Here is a 20,075-nt window from a genome sequence, read left to right on the forward strand (position 1 = left end):
GGCAGCACAGCACTGCACGTTTGCTGAGGAAGCAATCTCCAGGGGCAGAGAAGGAGACCCCAATTAGAGCTGTGGAACTCTCACAACGAGCAGCGTTGAGTAATAAGCCCCTGAGAACCTGCTTGCCCAGTGCTAAGCTTTTGTTACATTTTTAATGTCCTTAAAGGCTCTTTGATGGTCTCCATGCTGTGCACAGAGGAAAAGACGGCCCTAGACTGAGGGTTTAGGCACATTCCCTTCAGAGAAAAGCTTCCACGCTGGTGGAAATACTGAGTATGGGAAGGATGGAATTAAGGGGGGGGCCTCTGGACTCAATTAGCCTAATTACTGCTTGAGTTCTGTGGCCTGGAAAGTTCAGCTCAGACACAGGCATAAGAAACAGTGAAGAAAGTGATAGAGAAAAAATCAAACTAGGAGATAAAGATAGTTTGTGTTGGACAAAGGCTCCATCTTCACTGGTGCCAGCCTTTCTCCTGAGCACTCGGCATATGCTCCCCCTCTTGCCAGAGAATCAGGGTGTAGAAGGACTCCTGCTTTCGAATGTGAGGTTTACATGGCAGGAAGAAGTGAGGCCAGGCTGGACTCTTCCAAAGTGATGTGTGATTTTGGGTGCCCGGTTTCAGACACCTTAAGGAGGCCGGCTTTTCCAGCAGCACTAAGCACCTACCTAAATCATCCCCATTTATGACACCTCAAGCAGCTGACTGGAATAACGGCTCACTTTGGAAAGGAGTTTACTAGCCGTTTGGGAGCGTCTCCTGAACCCACACTCTGTCAGGTTTGCTGTCCCCATAGAGAGCCCATAGACAAAAAGCTGCTTCTCACAGTTCTCCTTTTCTCCTGAACCTCATCTCACCCTTCCCTTTCCGGAGCATGGAACTTCTAAATCAGCAAGACAGAGTCTTGGGGACACACATTGGGTCTGATTCTCCTCTCTCTCATGCTGGCTTTACACTGATGTAACTCCATTGAAGCCAATGGAGTTACTTCTGGTTTACTCTGGTGTGCATGAGAGAAGCAGCAGACCCATAGTCGGCTCCTCAGGCTGAGAAACGCTTGGTGCAGCTGAGGAGATGGGGAGGCAAAGGTAGCTCCAAACCACCTTCATTTCTCCCCACCCCAAGGGAATGCGATCATGCTGTCTGTTCTCGCTCATGTGCTTCCTCTAGCTGGGAAATAAACTCACCTGCTCCCACAGTTCCAATTACATTTGCCCATCTAAGGCAAAAACATCTCAGTGTTTTGCAGGTATAGAGCCATCCCTGTGAGGTAAGTAAGGAGTTCTACAGGTGGGGAAACAGACACAGCAAGGGGCAGAGACTTACCCATGATTACATAGCAAGCAAGAGCAGAACTAGGAAGAGAACGCAGTAGTCCTGTCTCCTGCCCGAAGAATTACATCAAAGTCCCCTACGAACTCCCCAGAGTCCTTGCTTCATTACCAAGTCCTACTCCCTTGGTACAAAACCCACAGGACGCTCTCACCAGAACATTTTCTTCTCCCTGCTCCACAACCTCCCACTCACCTGTCTGCTTTATGAGATCTGATCAGCAGGTTTTTAATCAGTCTTTTACTAACTGGAGAATGGGCGATCTTGGATGTGAAGAGACACTTATTTATCCCTTACCAGACGGTCTAATGAATAATTTCATGTTTGCAAAAGCTCATTTTGAAATTTGAAGACAAGAGATATATTGCCGAGACGGCTGGAAGACTACGACATTAATTTTGTGCTGAAAGATTTACTTAAAAATTAGATTTTACAATTTTAATGCCTCCATTCTTTTCTTTAAATAAGCTGTGAAATACAGTTAATTAGACTTAAAACCTAGAAGCTTAGACATTTGGGCTTCAGTGTAAGCTACAAAAGAAAGCAATCTTTTTCACTTGCAAATTAAATCTAAATTCATTTTATGACTAACCCCGCATTTAAACATATACAAGCCCAAAAATCGCTATATTATATGTGGTGGGTGTTGTGGGGACATGGTAAAAATGGACAGGGTATTTCTCTCCTTCAGCCATGTTAAGACTGAGTAACATTTTCAAAAGCACTAAATGACTTAGGAGCCTGATTCCCATTTTCAAAAGTATATCGAAAATAGGACAAACTCCTAAAATCCTTAGGTGCTTTTGAAAATTGTCCACCTTGTCTCAGTGTTCTGGTAACAAAATGAGATATTGGAACCTAGAGAAACTGGGATTGGGGGAAATGAGTCTTCCCGGCCAGCACTGTTGTGTAGTGGTCCTGACTGCTATTACGCTGCTGCTGTGTTCCACCCCAAAGCTGGCTGCATTTTGGTGGGGAACGAAGGTAGCCTTTCCCTAACTCACAGAGGTGTTACGAAGCCTGGCTGGTTAATGTTGGTGAAATGGTTTGGATCTTTGCCTCGGTCTATGCCAGCCCACGCTACTCTAAAATTCCTCACCATTGCTAATTCCAATGCAACTCTACTAGTGAGCGCAACAGCTGAAGCACAAGCGTAGGCAAGTTGCCAGAATTGTGCTGTCTAACCCTGATCAGGGCAAGGGCATGCAAAATGATGCTTTAACAGCAGCCGCTGCAGGCCCCATATCCGCAAGAGCACTCCTATCACTGGTGGGTAAAAATCTGTCTAGGGATTGGTCCTGCTTTGAGCAGGGGGTTGGACTAGATGACCTCCTGAGGTCCCTTCCAACCCTGAGATTCTATGATTCTATCCCAAGTTCTGGGTCTCCTTCCACCAACCAGCTATTGTGACAGTCTCTGTATGAGGGCTTCCGTTACCAGCCACTGACCATCCTGCCTGAGTTTCACTGAGTGCATTTAATTACCCCACACCTGCAGAATCAGATGTGTGCAGGGAAGAGGGAAAAAATGGAGAGAGAAAGAGAAGGCCTTTGACTCATTAGCTGTATATTAAATTCTGGCGTTCAAAGCTGATGGGATTTATAATAATGAATTAATCCCACAGAAGGAGACAGGTTTTTAGCTACTTGGTTATTAGCTGCCTGGGGAGGAAAGGAGACCCTGCTGTGCAGATGTGTGGCATTAAACTATTCCTCTTACACCTGGTGCATGCTGTGTGTTCCTTGTTTAGACAAAGAGCAGTGTTGTAAGAAATATCCCCATGCATTCCCCCTGACAGGACTCCATTCCTCGGGACACCGTTCTGGCACAACTGTTGGTCTGCAGTTTAAAGTAATGTTCTAAGTCTGGGGGTTCCTGGTTGTGTGACCACGAATTCTATAGTAGGGTGAGACAAAAAGAGAGTTGAGGTGTGGTATCACGGGGCCTCCATTCTTACCTCTTCCTTGTTCTAACTTTCTTGGATCTCTTATTCCATTGTCTCTTGAAAGCAACCCTACTGATTATGAAAATGGCATCTCTACTAGGAATGGGTGAACCTCCTAAATTTCAGATAAATGTCTAGAAGTTTGGATGCTTCGCTGAACATTCTGAACTATTTGAGTCTGCAAAACTCAGCTGGAAATCTTGTGAAAAGAGATTTTCTGGTGCTTCCAGCTTCAGGTCAGGCTGGGAAAACCACCAGAGCAGTTTACGCCTGTGGTTCCTATCATTGCAAGAATGGTCTATGGGTGTATATATTTAAATAGTTGATAGATTCTGGGATAATAGCTAATAGATGGTGCTAAAGATAGGTAGCAGAGTTCTTGGGTTTTGTAAGACCAATCAAACTTGTTACTGAGTGCACTGCAAATGGTTTCCTCTGTGCAACTCTTGACACGTACCACTATAGGAAATCTGCGTTAGAGCCAGGAACTGAACCTAGATTGCGAGTACCAGACTAATGCTTTAACCACAATCCTTCATCAGCCCACCATTTAAATGCTCCTTCAAACAGACCATCCCTTTTTCATTTTTGCTGTGTCATGTCTGCCTACTTTCATCTGCCTTTTTCTTTTAGTCAATAAGGCTAGACTTACAGTTACCTCTGATGCATTCCTCTTGGCTTATGCTGAATGAACTCAGATGATCTTGTGTAGGATCAATATTTAAAGTGCCTTGCTCTGGTTCTCTGTAAAAAAAAGTGTGAGAGAAGCATTGCTTGCACTATAATGGATTTCAGACCTGGCCACAGATTGATGGATGGGCCAGCCTGAAATAATTAATGAATTAATTCAGCCAGTGCAGAGTCTGATGAAAAGGCAATTCCAGTTTGCAGGGCTTAATTTAAAAGATTTCCCACCCTTCTCTCTATGACTACCTGCTGGAAGAAGGGGAGAATGCAAAAGGGAGATAGATTTTCTGAACGCAAAGCTGCAGAATATAGGAACAGATATTGGGGGAGAACTTTAAATCAGAGATCGGCCCAAGGCAGACTGATCAGATCCAGTCAGATCTCAATTTTCTCACACTTCAGCGCTTGTGAGGTCAAGGGTTCTGATTGAGTCATTACAGAGACAAGGGCTGGACACAAAGCTAGGTGTCCTGATCTGAACTTTCCCAAATTTCTGAGGTGTTTGGACATGGCATTTTGGTGTGGGGCTGTTTCCACGTTAAATTGAAATAATTAATTAAAAGCACAATCAGTGGGCCAGATCCCTTTATGCTACCCCAGTGACACAGGGGCTGGAAAGCTAACCCTAAACTGGCAGCTATGGATTCCCCTGACACTGGGGACAGGGATGGCATAGATTTAGCCAAAGAATTGGGGAGCCCAGAGATGCTGTTTGTGGCCACGCCCAGAATTCAACCAAGTAACGCTTCCCCAAATAATGTATAATCCCAAATATTACAACTACTTTCACTGAGCTGCTAACTAGACCAGCCATTTAGGGCCTGATCACCCCCATGAGCCACATAAGTTACACCGACTTAAGCGCCGGTGTGGACAGCGCTATATTGGTGGGAGAACTTCTGCCGCTCGGGGCGGGGCTGGAGTAGTTAAGCCGACAGGAGAGCTCTCTCCCATCGGCTCAGAGTGGCTACATTAGAGAGCTTACAACGGCGCAGCTGCATCGGCACCGCTGCAAATGCTCCAGTGTAGGTGTGCCCCTCCAAGTAGACGATTCACATTTTGGAAATAGCAGGAGTATTTATGATGACCATGCTTGGAGCTCCATTGTGTTTGGCTCTGCACAGACACAGAGTAAAACACAGCTCCAGCCTCCAAAAAAGTTAATAGTCTAAGTAGACAATGCAAAGAAGTCTCCTTCTCCCTATTGTAAAGATGGAGAAGGGAGATGCAGCGATTACGTGATTTGCCCAAGGTCTGGGTCCTATGTTCCATTCTATGCATCTGATGAAGTGGGCTGTAGCCCACAAAAGCTTATGCTCAAATAAATTTGTAAGTCTCTAAGGTGCCACAAGTACTCCTGTTCTTATCACCATAACCGTCCTGCTTCTCAGCCATCTTTCCTCACACACCTGCAGCTCATGCATTAGCTATACCTTGCTCCAGGGGGTACATGGCAGGAACCCACAGGCTGGCTATTCTGTATGTATGGACATATCCCCACTGCCCATCATCCACACCCTCATTGAGATGCCTCCTCAAGTGACAGCGAAAGCCATGCTCAGAGCTAGCTCACCTTATTGCGGAGCCCATGAAGCTTTGGGAATCAAAGCAGCTCCCCCAGTAAGGGAGCCCTTCACAACTGATGGATTAATTGACTGAAAACTTCTAATGCCAGCTGTGTGGCGTAGGCATTTTAATAATTCCTGAGGTGAAATTAATCACTGGCTCCTGCTCTTTCATGCTGTCTCTGAGGCACTTTTAAATTCCACAGAGAGTTCCTGGGTGGTCTATTTTCCATGGGTAACTTTACCTTTCGACCCCAATTAAATCTGATTCCCATCTATTTTGTGGGAGGCACCTGTTGAAATATCATCTCTGCTTGGCCATACCTCAAAACAAAAGTCAGTCCTCCAGAAGCTGGGTTACCTAGACATGGTACAGGTCTGTGATTACATATGGCTCTGGGATGTTATAGCACACCTTGGGGTGAAGAGGGGAGATGCTAAAGGCAGAGTGACTGAAAGATGTAGTAATCTCCTGAAATATAATGCCTGGGGTGGTGTCTTATGGCTTCATTAATGTACTCACCTGAGATATGTCAAATAATTAAAAGAGAAGGGGAAAAACAAGCCTATGGATCTAGTCTAGTGCTTTTATCTTCTCTAGCATCTTCTACCGAGGAAGCCGAACGTATTTTATTGGCACTGATTAATTAATCCTCACTAATCCCCTTGTGAGGTAGGCAAGTGGTATTATCCCCATTATGCAGAGAGGGAAACTGAGGCCCAGAGCAATGTAACACAACAAGTCTGGGTCAGACCCCAGCACACACTCAGACACACAAAGAGCACACATGCACTACATCTCTGGCATTAAGATCATTATTATTAGATGACGTGAACACACTGGAACAAACTCTCCTGGAACGTCTCGCCTCATTCTTCCAAGCCCAGGGGCTATGCTCCTTCCCTGGGTGTGGATGGGAGCGAAGCTCCACGGATATTATTTTTTCCATAAACGGCCCCCATCAATGAGGAATCAATATGGTCTCCTTGCTTTACGGAATGTTTCAGTAATCCTAATTGGTCACTATGGCAACCCCAGCAGCCTGAGCGTCCCATGGTCTCAATGAAGAGACAGTGAGAGGAGAGTGAGCAAGATAGAGGTTAAGCCTATTTATTGTATAATGCTCTGCCTTTGATATCACCTAGATCCACATGCTAAGTACCTGGAAGGAAACAAAATCCTGTGTAAATTAGAATGATACCGTCCAATCCTCTCCTCATTCCCTGACGAGCTGGAGCCGATAAGACTATTGTCTGGAGGCTCGGGGTCTCAGCAGCTGCCTGACCTCTCTTCGTCTTCACGGCTAATAGAGTTTCCTCAACTCCCTAACTTTGCTGGGATTTGAAAAGTGAAAGTCCTAGTGACTCGCATGGACACTGGCATTTGTCATGCTGGGACTTCGGGACTGCATCTTGGCTTCTGTCTTGTACAGGGTTGAGTGCGTCGTTGGAGCTTTAAAAAGGCAAATAATCACCTATCTTTGCCTCCAATCCCTCCTGCCTGGGATTAGCAAAACATGTGGCCAATTGAGGCTTCGCTTTTTCAGCTAAACTCCATTTGTTCATTATTACTGTATCCTCCCCCCCCCATTCCTCTGTCTCATCCACCCGCTGCATTTCCCCCACTCCTTGGGCTTCGTTCTCACTTACGCCGGGCCTGAGTCTGCTGCCCTGAGCCTTGGTTCCGAGTTCACACCAGAGCAACGCTACCCAGTCGGAAGGCAGCGTTTTGAAGGCACTTTGCACTGACATTGAACTAGTGGAAATGGCTGCACAAGGTGCAGGGAAACGGAGTACCTGGCTGTAAGGATGAGGCCTTCGTCTGCAGTCATGTTGTAAGGCCTAAAGCCGAAGGCCTTCGCCTGCAGCCAGATTAAAAGAGCAGCCAAGCAGCAGCCATGAGCGGAGAAGCAGGAAGTCACATCCTCACATTCCATCTACATTACATTAAAACACTGTCATATCGGGCTGTGAAGAAGGAGACCCCGTCCTAATGGCCCCACTATCACCAGATAAAGAAACAGATCTTAAGAGGGTTAAAGAAAACTTAGTTCGATAGTCTTCTGCCTGGCAAGAAATCACTTCTCAATAGTTGTGGTTGTGAAATCCTCATTTCTTTATTGTTTTGTCATTATCGTCCCCACTTGCCTATTGTTTGTCTGTATGATCTCTGTCTGGTTCGTTGATTGTTTTTGTCGGTTACATAATTACTTTTGCTAGGTGTCAATTAATTAAGGTGGTGGGGTAGGATTGGTTAGAGAATTTTGTTACACTATGTTAGGATTGGTGAGTAAAATTTTAGTATAATGATTGGTTAAGGTTCACCCCAGGACTCAAGTTTCACTATATAAACTGGGGTCCAAAAGGAAGTTCTTTGGGAACCAACTCCAGAACACAGAGATGCCAAGATCAGAGAGATACCAGAGCTGCCTCAACACTCTCTCAATGACACTGCGGGAAAACTGGAGTCCCCCAGATGGACCTGATCCTGATCCTGACTGGCCATCAAGAAAAGTTCATCTGCCTTATTGGGAGCGGTGAGCACTGTCTGTGTAGCGTGTGCCGTCTGCTTTGGGTGATTTTTATTAAATAGAGGATAAGGCTATTACTGGGTAAGGCTCTTTCACTGGTAAAAGCTCCTGCAAACCCACAGGGTTACACCTTGAGCCCCAGGAACTGGGTAAAGGTGGGTGCCCTAGAGTGTGGGAGTAACAGGGAATTTTGTGTGAGTAACATGGCGTCTACACTGGGTTGTCAGTACAGGGACTGTCTTCTTCGCTACTTGCCTGAACACGGCTAGCACACTGTGGCCCTCGTCTTTGGCTGGAGTTCTTAAGCATAATTAATACATTAAGTGGGGAGGAAGGTCTGACCCCAAAGTGGCAGAGACTACAGAAGGCAGGCGAGAAGGAAGGTTACATTAAGGGGCAAGACGAAGCATGCAGACCATTCCTCCTATGTGCGGGCTGATACAGAGCAGGCTGTTTCTGTCTAGGTAACCTGGCAGCCCCCAGGGGAAACTACCTACTCAGGTGCTTTGACATCCAGCGCTCAGCTGGGTCCCTTCTGAAGAAAGCAACTCGCCAGCTGTTCTGTGCATGCAAATAGATTCCTTTCTTCTGTTAGTAAATAAGGCAACAAACTTTCATTTTCCAAAGAAGAGAGCGATGGACCATTAGGGACCTGGAGTCACCAGAAGTTTATTTGAGTTGAAAGAGAAGAAAGAAGCATTGGCATTTATTTAAAAAAATACCCACCTTCCCCAGAGAAGAACTGGGAAGATAAGCTGGGGGTATGTGGATTGAGAAAGCTCAGAAGGAAAAGGGGAATCCAAGGGGGAATTTGAATACAAGAAGAGAAAGAAAATTCTTCATATTTAAATCCAAAAGGACACTGAGGGATTCAGCAGCCAGAGACAAAGAGACACTTTGCGAAGTTCCTCAAAAGAGAAGAAAGGCTATGTAGCCACTGCCTTGTGATAAATTATACATCATGCAGGATGGTCTCTTTGCACAGGGCCCAGATGGCAGGCACAAGTGAATTCGCACCAGCTCTGGAATTTTTTGTCACAAACAAGTTAGTCTTGCATGTGTTTTACCAGGAGCCAGTTCTTAAAAGGCACAGCGGGTAACTGGGACTAGCCTAAACTAAAAAGGCGAATCAGAGTCCTAGGGGGAAATCTCTTAAAACACATAATTATGAATGGTGTTAAACTGTGGAAGACAAAATGATGTCTCTGTTTAGATGCTGGATTTACAGTAAATACCAAGTTCTCCCTGTGGCTGCTGTTGTATTTATTAACATTATTTGAGCACATCAGAGGGCCTGCATTCAAACAGCTTCAAACAACAGCAACAAATCGTTGCTAGATGCCTCTGAGACTATCCTGAGGCCTGTCCCCTGCCCCAGGGACAGACATTAACACCAGTCCAAAGTGCGCACACTTCAGATGTGATGGCGTATTACCCGCACTGTGCGCTCGCATTGCCCCGGTGTCAAAGACAACAAAGTGCAGAGACGCTATGAAATGGGCCTGCCGTCTAGTGGGATTTGGCAGCGATTGGGACGGCGCTTTGCTCAGTCCTCTCCCTGCGAGCACCTCGCTCTTCCGTTGCCTCGTCCCTGACAGACGTCTATCCCAGGGACTTTTCTTCCATCGCAGCAGAGCGCAGATGAAGCCATGTTATCTGATGGGTGGTCCCCCCGCGGAGGAGTGAGTGGCTTAGAGAATACACGGTAATCTTGGCAATAAACCGAGCTGGGATGGGAGGCATCCAGTTCCATGGATAATCAGGTTCATTCAATGGGCATGAGACCGTTACATGAACTTATTGTGCTAAGCCAAAGAGACATAACAGTGGCTATTTATAGACTAGCTGGTGGGGTTCCTTGGGCCAGGATCAGGGACCTCCTGTAAGAGCCAAGGGCAGCCATTGGTCTGGATCCTTACCCAAGCCCCCTGACCTCCTCTCCACACATGCCAGCTGCCAAGTGGAGCCTGCCTTGCCTGTTCCGGCTTGGTTTTTTATAGCAGTGGTTGGAGGTCATATGACCTCCAGTCATCCAATGGGCCAGGCCATCTGACACTGCAAAAGTGTGCACTCTGCTTCATAAATGTGCTGCACTCACAGCCACCACATCACCCACAAACATCCCAAATACATGTATCTCTCAAAAGGATGATGAAGAAATGCAACGCAAACTCTGAACCCCTTCCTGTGCCAGATCCTCAGATCCAATGCACAGAAAGAAGGAACCACCACCACCAAACCCCATCCCTGGCTGAAATGGGAGAACCCAAAACTCCTTTAGCCTGTCTGAGCTACCCATTCTACAACCATGAACACAGCGGGCAGGGGAGGAGAATTTGGCTTGCAAGCGCACGAAGGAGATATAATTCCTCTGAGCAATTGAACAGAGGAACACGTAAACTGCAGCGCATTTAAACAACCAACCCATAGTAGTGAGACCTATTCAACTCTGCAACAGTCCCCAAAGTAACGTAAAACTGGCCTGGACAGAGCCCTGCAGAATAGACTGTAGGAAGTGTCTCACGCTGGCTCTAGGGATGGGGCAAACGCCATATTTGGGGTCGGGAAGGAATTTTCCTCCAGGGTAGATTGGCCGAGCCTCTGGAGGTTTTTCGCCTTCCTCCGCAGCATGGGGCAGGGATCACTAGCAGGAGGGTCTCAGCCGATTGAAGTCACTAAAACACAGGACTGGGGACTTCAACGGTAGAGTACAGGGAAGGGTCTTGCGGCCTGCAGCATGCAGGGGGTCAGACCAGATGATCATAATGGTCCCTTCTGACCTTAATGTCTATGAATCTATGAATCTATGAGGTCTTGCACTCTTTGAAATATGATATGTTTGCCACCTTTCAGTTTCACTGAATGTCCCTTGCTTTTCTGTCCGAGATAGCTGAGGAGCTCCTTTCCGCCTCTCTCACGCACTGCTTCTGACTTTCCTCAGAATTTCCTCTCCTCTTGCATTGTCCAGCCCCAGGAGGCTTTGTTTTCCTAAAAAGAAAGCCTCATTGTATTTCCCCTCCTGAGAAATTGATCTATCAGCTTCCTTTGCTTTCTGACCTCTCTTGATGGCATTCAGCAATGTGAAGATGCCCGTCGCTCGAACCCTTTTAGCAAAACCCTCTGGCCTCAGAAGGGAGGGCAGGCAGCCAAGACACCCAAATGAAGATCTGATCTCTCGCACTCCTGAGGCGCATGAGGGAAAGGAGCAGTTCTCTCCAATGGGGGCTGTTAGTCATCTTCCATTCCCAGGACAGACGGAGAGCTGCATCTCAGGCCCCGTCTGGGACCCTCGTTGGTAAGGCCTAGTATTCCTTAGGGTGGTATCTCTCCTGCACTCTCTGTCAGGGCCCCAGCCTGTTAATCTTGTCATATTATCCCCACGTAATAATCGTTTCTTCCCCCCCGTTTCATTGTGTTGCCAGAGATGACAAAATACATATTTTAATAAGCACGTTGCTCTGAGGGCCCGGGCCATGTGTCAGCATCAGTTTGCAATATCGCTGGCAGAGGGATCTCAAGATAATAGGAGCCTCTTCATCTACAATGGAGCTGGATTGGAGCAATTGAATGTCTGAGGAAGATTACAAGCAGTTATGGATATTGCTTGTCATGCTGCCATCAGCAGACGCCTTTTTCAATTGACTAGTCGCATGTATTTCCGGAATAGGTAATGCCAGATATATTTACTGTAGCAAAATTAGGCTGTGATGGTCCTTGGGAATGATTTGCAGATGTCATTTGTCAATAGAGCCTACAAAGCTTTAACCCTTCATTGCTTGTTTAGTGGTAATCACTGAAGAATCACCCTTGGGATAATTAAGCAACTCTTACCAAGCAAGTCAGGTTTTTTTTCCTATGAAACGGCTATAGGCCAATGAAACTGTTCTGGAAAAGCTCTGTAGTATCAACAGGGATGAGACCAACAGAGTCATCGAGAAATGCAAATTGGCCAGCACTTCAGCCATCACTAAGCAGCACAGCTCCACTGACTTCGTTGGAGATGCACCGATTAATACCTGGTCAGCTGAGGCGCTGACCCATAGAATTGAATAGAGGTTCCATGCATGCCCTGCTCCCACTGATTGCCATGGGATCAGTGTTAGGTCCAGTTGCCTGCAATGAGAGTTCAGGTAGCACAGCACCTTGCTGTACCAAGGGCTTATTTTGGACTGAAATGTAAACATCTCTAAGCAGGTCCTGGGGCAAAGAGCACTGGGTATGTAGCATGTAGGGCACAGGTAATGACATGAAGATGGAAGGTTTAGGGCACTCTATTACAGTTCTGATTTGCCTCTGGGACGCTGGGTTCCTTACAGGTAAGAAGCCCATGAATTAGGAATGTGTGTGGTACATCTGATAGGCCTGGACAGATATCAGAGGCTGCTTCTGAATGGGAAATGATGGCAAGTCAAGGGAATAAGTTCTTCTAATGGATTTACATGCCCTGAAGTTGACTTTGCCAGACCCAGAGCTATCACCTGCCACGCCGCCGTGCTGATGACTGGCTCCACCTACTGCAGGCGGCGAAATCTCCCAGCACAGCCACTTAGCCATCACTGTTCAGACCAACATGGAACAGGGCATGGTGATGTGACAGCTGTACAGTGTCCCCTGTTGCTACGGCATGAATCTCTCAGCAGCCCTGTTCTTATGCCTCTCTCTCATTTCTCTCTCATATGCAGGGGTGGGTAGAAATTCCATCCACACTGGGCCTTTTGGCTCAAACTTTATACCCCATCTTAGACAGAACCAGGCCTGGACGGGAAATCACCTGCCACATCCTCCAGAGACAAGTGAAACCTCACCCTCTGCTATGCACAGGCCTTAGGAGAAAATCCCATCCCAATGCAAAATGTTCTCATCAAATCACAGCAGGATGAGAGGGAAGCGGACAGGGGCAGACCTCTATCCTTCCAACCTCAGCAATTGCAGGATTATTCCAGAGCGGTCCATTGCCATTGGCCAGCAGAACAGGGCTCGCTCACGCCTGCTACCTGGAACTGCGGGAGATGCCATCACTGGGGTCAAGGGCACAGGCAGAGGCAGCGGCTACACAAACGTCCTCTTTTCCCTTATGAGGATTTTGATTTTTGCTCTCTCTTCCTGGAGTCGGTTTTAGATATAGATATAGATATATTAGCCAGCTAAATACTGACATGCCAGAGGGGCCCTCCACCGAGAGCCGCACCATACTTAAGCATGATAGATGGCAACAGCAGCAGTCATGTGGTCAGGAGGCAAATCCAGAACACCCCGAGGAACCGGAGATTTGTGATCAGATCCTACATGGGCAACAATCTCATTCATCACTCAGGAACAAGGGAGAGGGAGGGGTAAGGTAGCCTGGGCCCCAAGGGCAGCGCTTTTCAGGCAGCTTGTTTAACACTTTTGAGGGCTCAGGCAGAGTGTTTTTCATTCCTCGGACTGAGGCCCTTTGAGCACCACCCTGGCTAAGAGGAGTCTGTGGGCTCTTTTCCTGCTGTTGGAGCTGAGCGTTGCCTAGCCTGGGAGCTCTCTCCATCCACCCCATTCATTTCCCTCTCTCTTTCCTTCTCGCACTCGCTGTCGAATCCAGCCACCTCGAAAACGCACACTGCCCTTTCTAAAAGCATGGTCAGCCATGTCCCGGCAGCCTCTTTAGCAGAAGCTCTCACTTGCTGCCCACTGATCACAGCAGACATGCCAATGCCCAAATCCTCATGTGAGTCAGGAGATGCCCTGTTATTTGTCCCAGCTGCCAAAGTACCTTCTCCGCTCCAATTTTCCTCCCAGCGACACTCAGAGATTTTAAAACACACATTCCCTGCCTCACCCCCACCATCAGAAGTGTTCTGTTCTCTCGCAGCTAAGCCCGGAGTTGTCATAAACAGTCCATAGCCACCTGCCTTGATCAGACTTTGATTTCTCATTTGACAGCGTTTTTCATATGAAAGCGCAGACCCTGGCTTGAAAATGCTCGGTGTGGGTTGCCTCCCCACGCTGCACAGGGAGTGGGGAATCAGCAGGGGGATTTGCATGTTTGCTCTCCTGCAAGGCAGCACTTGAAAATCTCCAAGCCTGACTCCACTGCTAAAAGAACTGGCAGCAGCAGTGGCAGAGTTAAGGGTGAAGGGCTTGTTTATGAGGCTCCATGCTGTGAGCTGCAAAGGTCAGCGCTCATCTACCGCCTAGCGTGTGCCAGAACGCTGGCAGCCCATGTGGCTCACAATTCAGAGAGGCTCTGCTGAGACAGATGGATTATTGATGGCAAGAAACGTCCGCCACGCTGAGGATAAAAGTAGATGCACAATGGTATAAGGGGCATGGCAGAGAGGAAGGAATCGGAGAGAAGGGAGTGCAGTGTGACAGACACCTGGACATCGAGCTGTGGCATCTGCATACAAGAGAAATCATGACAGGCACTCCCCCGGAAGGAAAACTTCATGGTATTTGCAGTATGTGCTGAAGAGGAGGGGAAGGAAGGAAAAACAGATAAATACACTGGGCCTACCATGAAACCTGAACGTGAAACCACCCCTATTAACAACCCCTCTGTCTTACATGACTGCTCGAAAGAGCCCCCAAATGTCTGGAGATGAGTTCTGTTCCACTTTCACTCAGTCACCTGCATTGGGCAGCTGAGCTCCGACACCCCCTAGATGTGTCGTTTCAGATCGGCCTGGCTGTATGTGCATGGAAAAGAACTAGTGATGGAGGAATGCAGGAGCCCTTCTCGCTGCGAACCTCAGGATGGAACAAGATGAGAAGAAACTAGGGTCTTCTGTCAGGTCAGAGGTGATGAATCCAGTGTAAAGAAGCTACAATCAAACCTTCTGCAACCTCTGACACACACAGCTTCACTGAAGAACTCTAGGCAGATGTGCATAGGCCGGGTCTTCAGGAGTGTCAGTGGGTATAACTGAGGGTCTGCCTGTACTGCTCAGAGAAGTAGGTGCTGCTGTGTGATAAACCTCACAGCCTCCACACAACCTGAGCACCCATCTGGGGGAATCCATCAGTAACAGGGGCGAGGGTAATGAGTCCCAGTGCACCTCGTACTGCCATGGGCCCTTGAAAACTGGGAGCAGCAGTGGCCAGGAGCCAGCAGGTGACCTACAAGAAGTCTTCATGCCTCTTAGGTAAGGGCAGCAGATAGGAGAGACACGGGGTCAGGGTAACCCTAGGGTGGGTCTCCCCAGGGTAGGTGGGAAGGGAGCGTCTCCCTCCATCCCAGCTGGCAGGAGCTGGGAGAGCCTCAGGAATTAGTCCCCCGTAGTTTGTTTATTCACTGGAGTTTGAAAATATAGCCCGCCCAGGGGAGAGGGGCTTGGACCGAGCAGTTGTTGGGAGCTTTGCTACAACTGCCCTGGCTGGGGAGTTTGCCCACCAGCTTACACCGTCTCTTGCAGGCTGCAGCATGGTAGTGCAGCCTCCTCCACCGGAAAATAGCCCGTAAACCTATGTAGTCACTGGTTCACCGGTCACACCCTCATCACCCCGCTTTGCTCTTGGGTGCCGGGAGTCCAGATGCAGCTCTACTCCAAGGCATACAGACACCACGGCAGGATCCCCAAAGCTGCTTCTCCATATGTCCTCCTCCAGCATGGCAGAACCATGCAGGCACTGCTGCGTCTCTGGGGTGCCCCGTACCTGGGACGAGGGTGGAGGGAGAACAGAGGTAAGATCTGTCCCTATTTCTGTTTTTCAGTGTCTTTCCAGCTCCAGCAGCCCTGTATGGGTATAACGAGGGACAGGACAATCCTGCCTCTTCTAGCAGCTATTCTGAGAGGCAGCATGGTCTAATGAGAGCTGAGTTCTAGTCCTGGTGCTGTGCCTGGCCAGCTGTGAGACCCTGGCAAGTCACTGCCCCGCTCTGTGACTCCATTTCCAGTCCGACCCTGGGTCCGTCCTCTCAACTTCGGCTGAAAGCTCTTGGAGGAAGGGGCTGGTTCTTTCTATGTGTTTGTGCAGCACCCTGCACAGTGGGGCCCCACAACCTCAGCTGGAGCATCTCTGTTCTACTGTAACACAAATAATAAAAATAGATAACACTATTCCTTGAGCCCATCTGAAAAACTGATTCAGCCACCAAGTGATACATTTGTCAAAATAGGATCATTCAATTCCTGAGTAAAAGCAAAAGGCCGACGTGATTTAAAATGTCATCCTCTGGGTGTATGGTCAGGAGCCCTATAAATCATTCAGCACTACTGAGCAACTGCCATGTTACTTAACTGCAGACCAGCTGGACGAATGTTTATTTCAATAACGGGGGGCAGGGAGGGACAAACTATTTTGAATAGACGTGTTGCTTTCTGTTCCTTACTGTCGTTATCATGTTTGCAGCAGCCCCCAGTTGCAGCAGCAACTCTCCAAAGGTACGAGAAGGAATGGGCCTTGTCCCAAGGATGGACGGGCAGACACACAGACTGAAGTGAGTTTTTAAGGCTGTAGACTGGGATGAGGAGGTGCTTTGCAGAGGAGTTCAGGGAGGCTGAGCTAGGTGGAGGGGGCACTTGGAAGAAGGAACAGAAGTAGAGTGGACCAAAGTAGAGTCATGATTTTTTCTAAATGAAAAATGGCTTTTTGGACAAAACAGAAAAATGTCCTGAACAAACAACATCTGTTTTCATAGACAATGTTCACCTTGGCATCGGACAAAGCCTTCTGACAAAAAAGAAAACAATGGTGGGGTTTATCAAAATTTTTAGCAGTGAGAAAAAACATGTCCAGAGAAGCTTTACCCAGACATGAAAGAGGGCATGCAGGGCCTGAGAAGAGGCGGGATCTACTGATTAGGGCAGGAGGCCGAGACCCAAGACTCCAGGGTTCGATTTCCACTTCTGGTACTGACCTACCATGTGACCTTGGGCAAATCCCATCATCACCCCCCTACCTCACTCTCTCCGTGAGTGAAATGGGGCTATGGGTGCTCAGAAAGGTCCCAGGAGGGCTGAATGAAATCCTGCCTGTGAAGCGCTGAGAGATCCTTAGATGGAGGGCTACCCTTGGTATTCAGCACTAACTAGGCAGGGTCCCTCGGACGCCCATATGATGCACAGCGAGTGCTGTGACAATTAACATGCATGGGCTGAGCTCCGAGCCAGAGATGTTCCAATCTGCCTGCAAGGTTAGTCTGAATGCTCCGCTTCCATCTGCCAGGCCACGTCTGGATCATATGCTCCCTCTCCAAACTGACACCGGGTAGCAGACCTGACATAATTTCTTTCCTGGAGGTCCTCATGATGTACACTGGGTCACAGCCACAGAGACTGGTATCGCAGAGACTGTGCTGGGTGAGGAGCAGAGGAGAAGGAAAATCCCAGCGCATCCAGCTTGTCAGCAGCCGAGAGCTGGCCGGGGATTTGACGAGAAGAGGAACAGAAGGGTGAAGGGGGTGAGAAGTTCACTGTTCACTATTTGACCCATTCAACCCATGGCCTCTCTGTGAGATGGACAGCAAGGGGGCAGTGTTAGCCAGCTGCGGTGGGGGGCTTGGTGATGAAGACTCAGGCCTACAGGAACTGGCCTCAGACAGGCAATTACATCACCGGGTCTGGATTCTGATGCTCTGACACAGGCTGAACAGCACTTTACTGTGCAAGCGACCCTGCTGAGATCATTGAGATGAAAATTAATCCAGGTAGCAGAATCTGGCCCTAACTATTAGCTTCAGTGGAACGACTCCAGTAATACGGCGTTATCAGTGCAGGAAAGGACTTCAGCATTCGAGCTCTTGTATCCTGCAGAAGTACATTATGGAGTTTTCAACATCCCTGAAAAAGTTGTCTTCTTAAATAGTTTCCATTGGCCTTACAGAGGTTAGGTATGGCTTAAGAGCGGGTATTGTCGCTTAAATTCTCAAGGTGATTCAAATCTTTGTTTTTTCCTGAACCCGAAAGTAGGGAGGTGGAGTAGAAAAAGAGTGTGTGTGTGTGTGTGTGTGTGTGTGTGTGTGTGTGTGCGCACCTGCACACTGGTTATGAGGTTATCAAGCAGGAAATTCCTCTCTGAGGAACAGAAAGGATTTCCCAAGACTGAGTAAACAGCAGGAATTTGTCCTGAAATAAATAAGACAAGCACTTTTTATAATGTGGGGAATTCTATTTACATTTCCCGAGAGCATTAGCACATCCAGGATTGTGTCATGTTTCTCATTAATGAGCCTTTCCATCAAATTCATCTTATAGTAAAAGGGACCCCTGTTCCATGGTCAGTGTTTAATGAAAGTCAGGTCTCTGGAGAGAGGCCAGCCACTGCATGAGTCCGCTCCAGCAAATCTTCAAGACATTGGGGAGAAAAAAAAATCAGAATCAATATGTTGCCCTGGTGTGAACATAAATGTGTCTGTGAGAGCCTGTACTTTCTGTGGATGTCCGTCCCCATGTGCTCAATCACTGAGTGTAGCTTAATCATTCTGCGTACATGTCTTCTGTGCCCGTTGCCATGTGTATCTTTATCAGTTTGCCTCTATTTCTATGTGTGTGACTCTCTTAGTCTTTGTACACAAGTATCTCTGTCTGTATTTATGTCAGTCTGAGCATGCTTCCTTTTTACCCATATCTCTCCGTACATCATACGTCTGTGTGCGCATGCATCTCCACATGGCACCCGGCTCCCAGGGACTGGCTCCACGCTGTGCTGGGAGAAGATCGACTTTTCCATATTTCTACGTTAATGAACAGGTGTGTGTCTCTCCGGCAGTCTGACCTTCACTGGCCAAGACACCTCTCAGCAACTGCTGAAGCTCTTGTCAGCACAGATGCGAGGTGTTTAATAAGGTGTCTAAGTGCTTATAACAGGAACTTCTAAGGTCTGTAGCTTCTTTTCTTTTAAACAATGTAGGACCAGATTATCGCTGATGAGCATTCTCCCTCCACTCACAGACAGCTCAATTCCCGGCTGACAGAGCAGACGGTGGTGGGTTTACCCTCCTCTGATGACTTACCGAGGAATAAAGCTCCTCAGACATTCACTTAGAAGCAGGAGCCAGCCTGCTGCACTGACTTTTTTCGGAACCATCTTTTATTAAGCGTCTCTGGATCGAGATCAACTTTCTCCTCACTCTGCATTCATCGCGGGTACACCTGCCTTGGAAAGGAACTGCCTGCAGGAGGGAAAGCTTTGTTTAATTGCTGCTGTCAGCAGTTCCTCTGCTGAAATACCTGAACCCACACACTTCACTGACCCTCTGCACCTCCCCCCGCTCCCCGATGCCCCCTGCAACAGTTCTGGAGAGCCCTGAGCTATACAACAGGAAAGGCTTGGTCAAGGCAGGGCAGAACCATCGTCCCCATTTGCAGAGCAGGTTAAGGTGACACATGGAGAGTGGAGGTGATTGCCCAGACACAGTGTCAATCTGTGACAGAGCTCAGAAGAGAACCCCGGGGTCCCAGTTCACACGCTTCTGCCGTATTCATTTCACTCGACCTGAGCACCCTCAGAAAGGCCATGGTCCACCTGAGGGTACATCTACACTACAGCGGGGAGTCGATTTAAGATACGCAAATTCAGCTACGTGAATAGCGTAGCTGAATTCGACGTATTGCAGCCGACTTACCCCGTTGTGAGGACGGCGGCAAAATCGACTTCTGCCGCTTTTTGTCGGCGGCGCTTACTACCACCTCCGCTGGTGGAGTTAGAGCGCCGATTTGGGGATCGATTGTCGCGTCCCAACGGGACGCGATAAATCGATCCCCGAGAGGTCGATTTCTACCCGCCGATTCAGGCGGGTAGTATAGACCAGACCTTAGATTAGCCCCTTCTACTCTGGTTACTCAGACAGGCGTCCTCACACAGCCGCTGCCTCATCTGCCCTTTGGAGATGGAAGGTGATTTGGCTCTTGCTATATCCAGGGCCGGCTCTAACTTTTTTGCCGCCCCAAGCAGCAAAAAAAAGCGCTGCCCTGCCGTAATACACACACCCCCCCCCCGCCGCCCCGCCCCCCCGACCCCCCCCCCTTCGCGCCGCGCCGCCAAACCCCCCCCGCTGAGTGCCGCACTGCCGGAACCCCCCGCCGAGCGCCGCGCTGCCCCC

This window comes from Trachemys scripta, chromosome 21 (genome assembly GCF_013100865.1).
Source record: "Trachemys scripta elegans isolate TJP31775 chromosome 21, CAS_Tse_1.0, whole genome shotgun sequence".
NCBI classification, from domain to species: Eukaryota; Metazoa; Chordata; order Testudines; family Emydidae; genus Trachemys; species Trachemys scripta.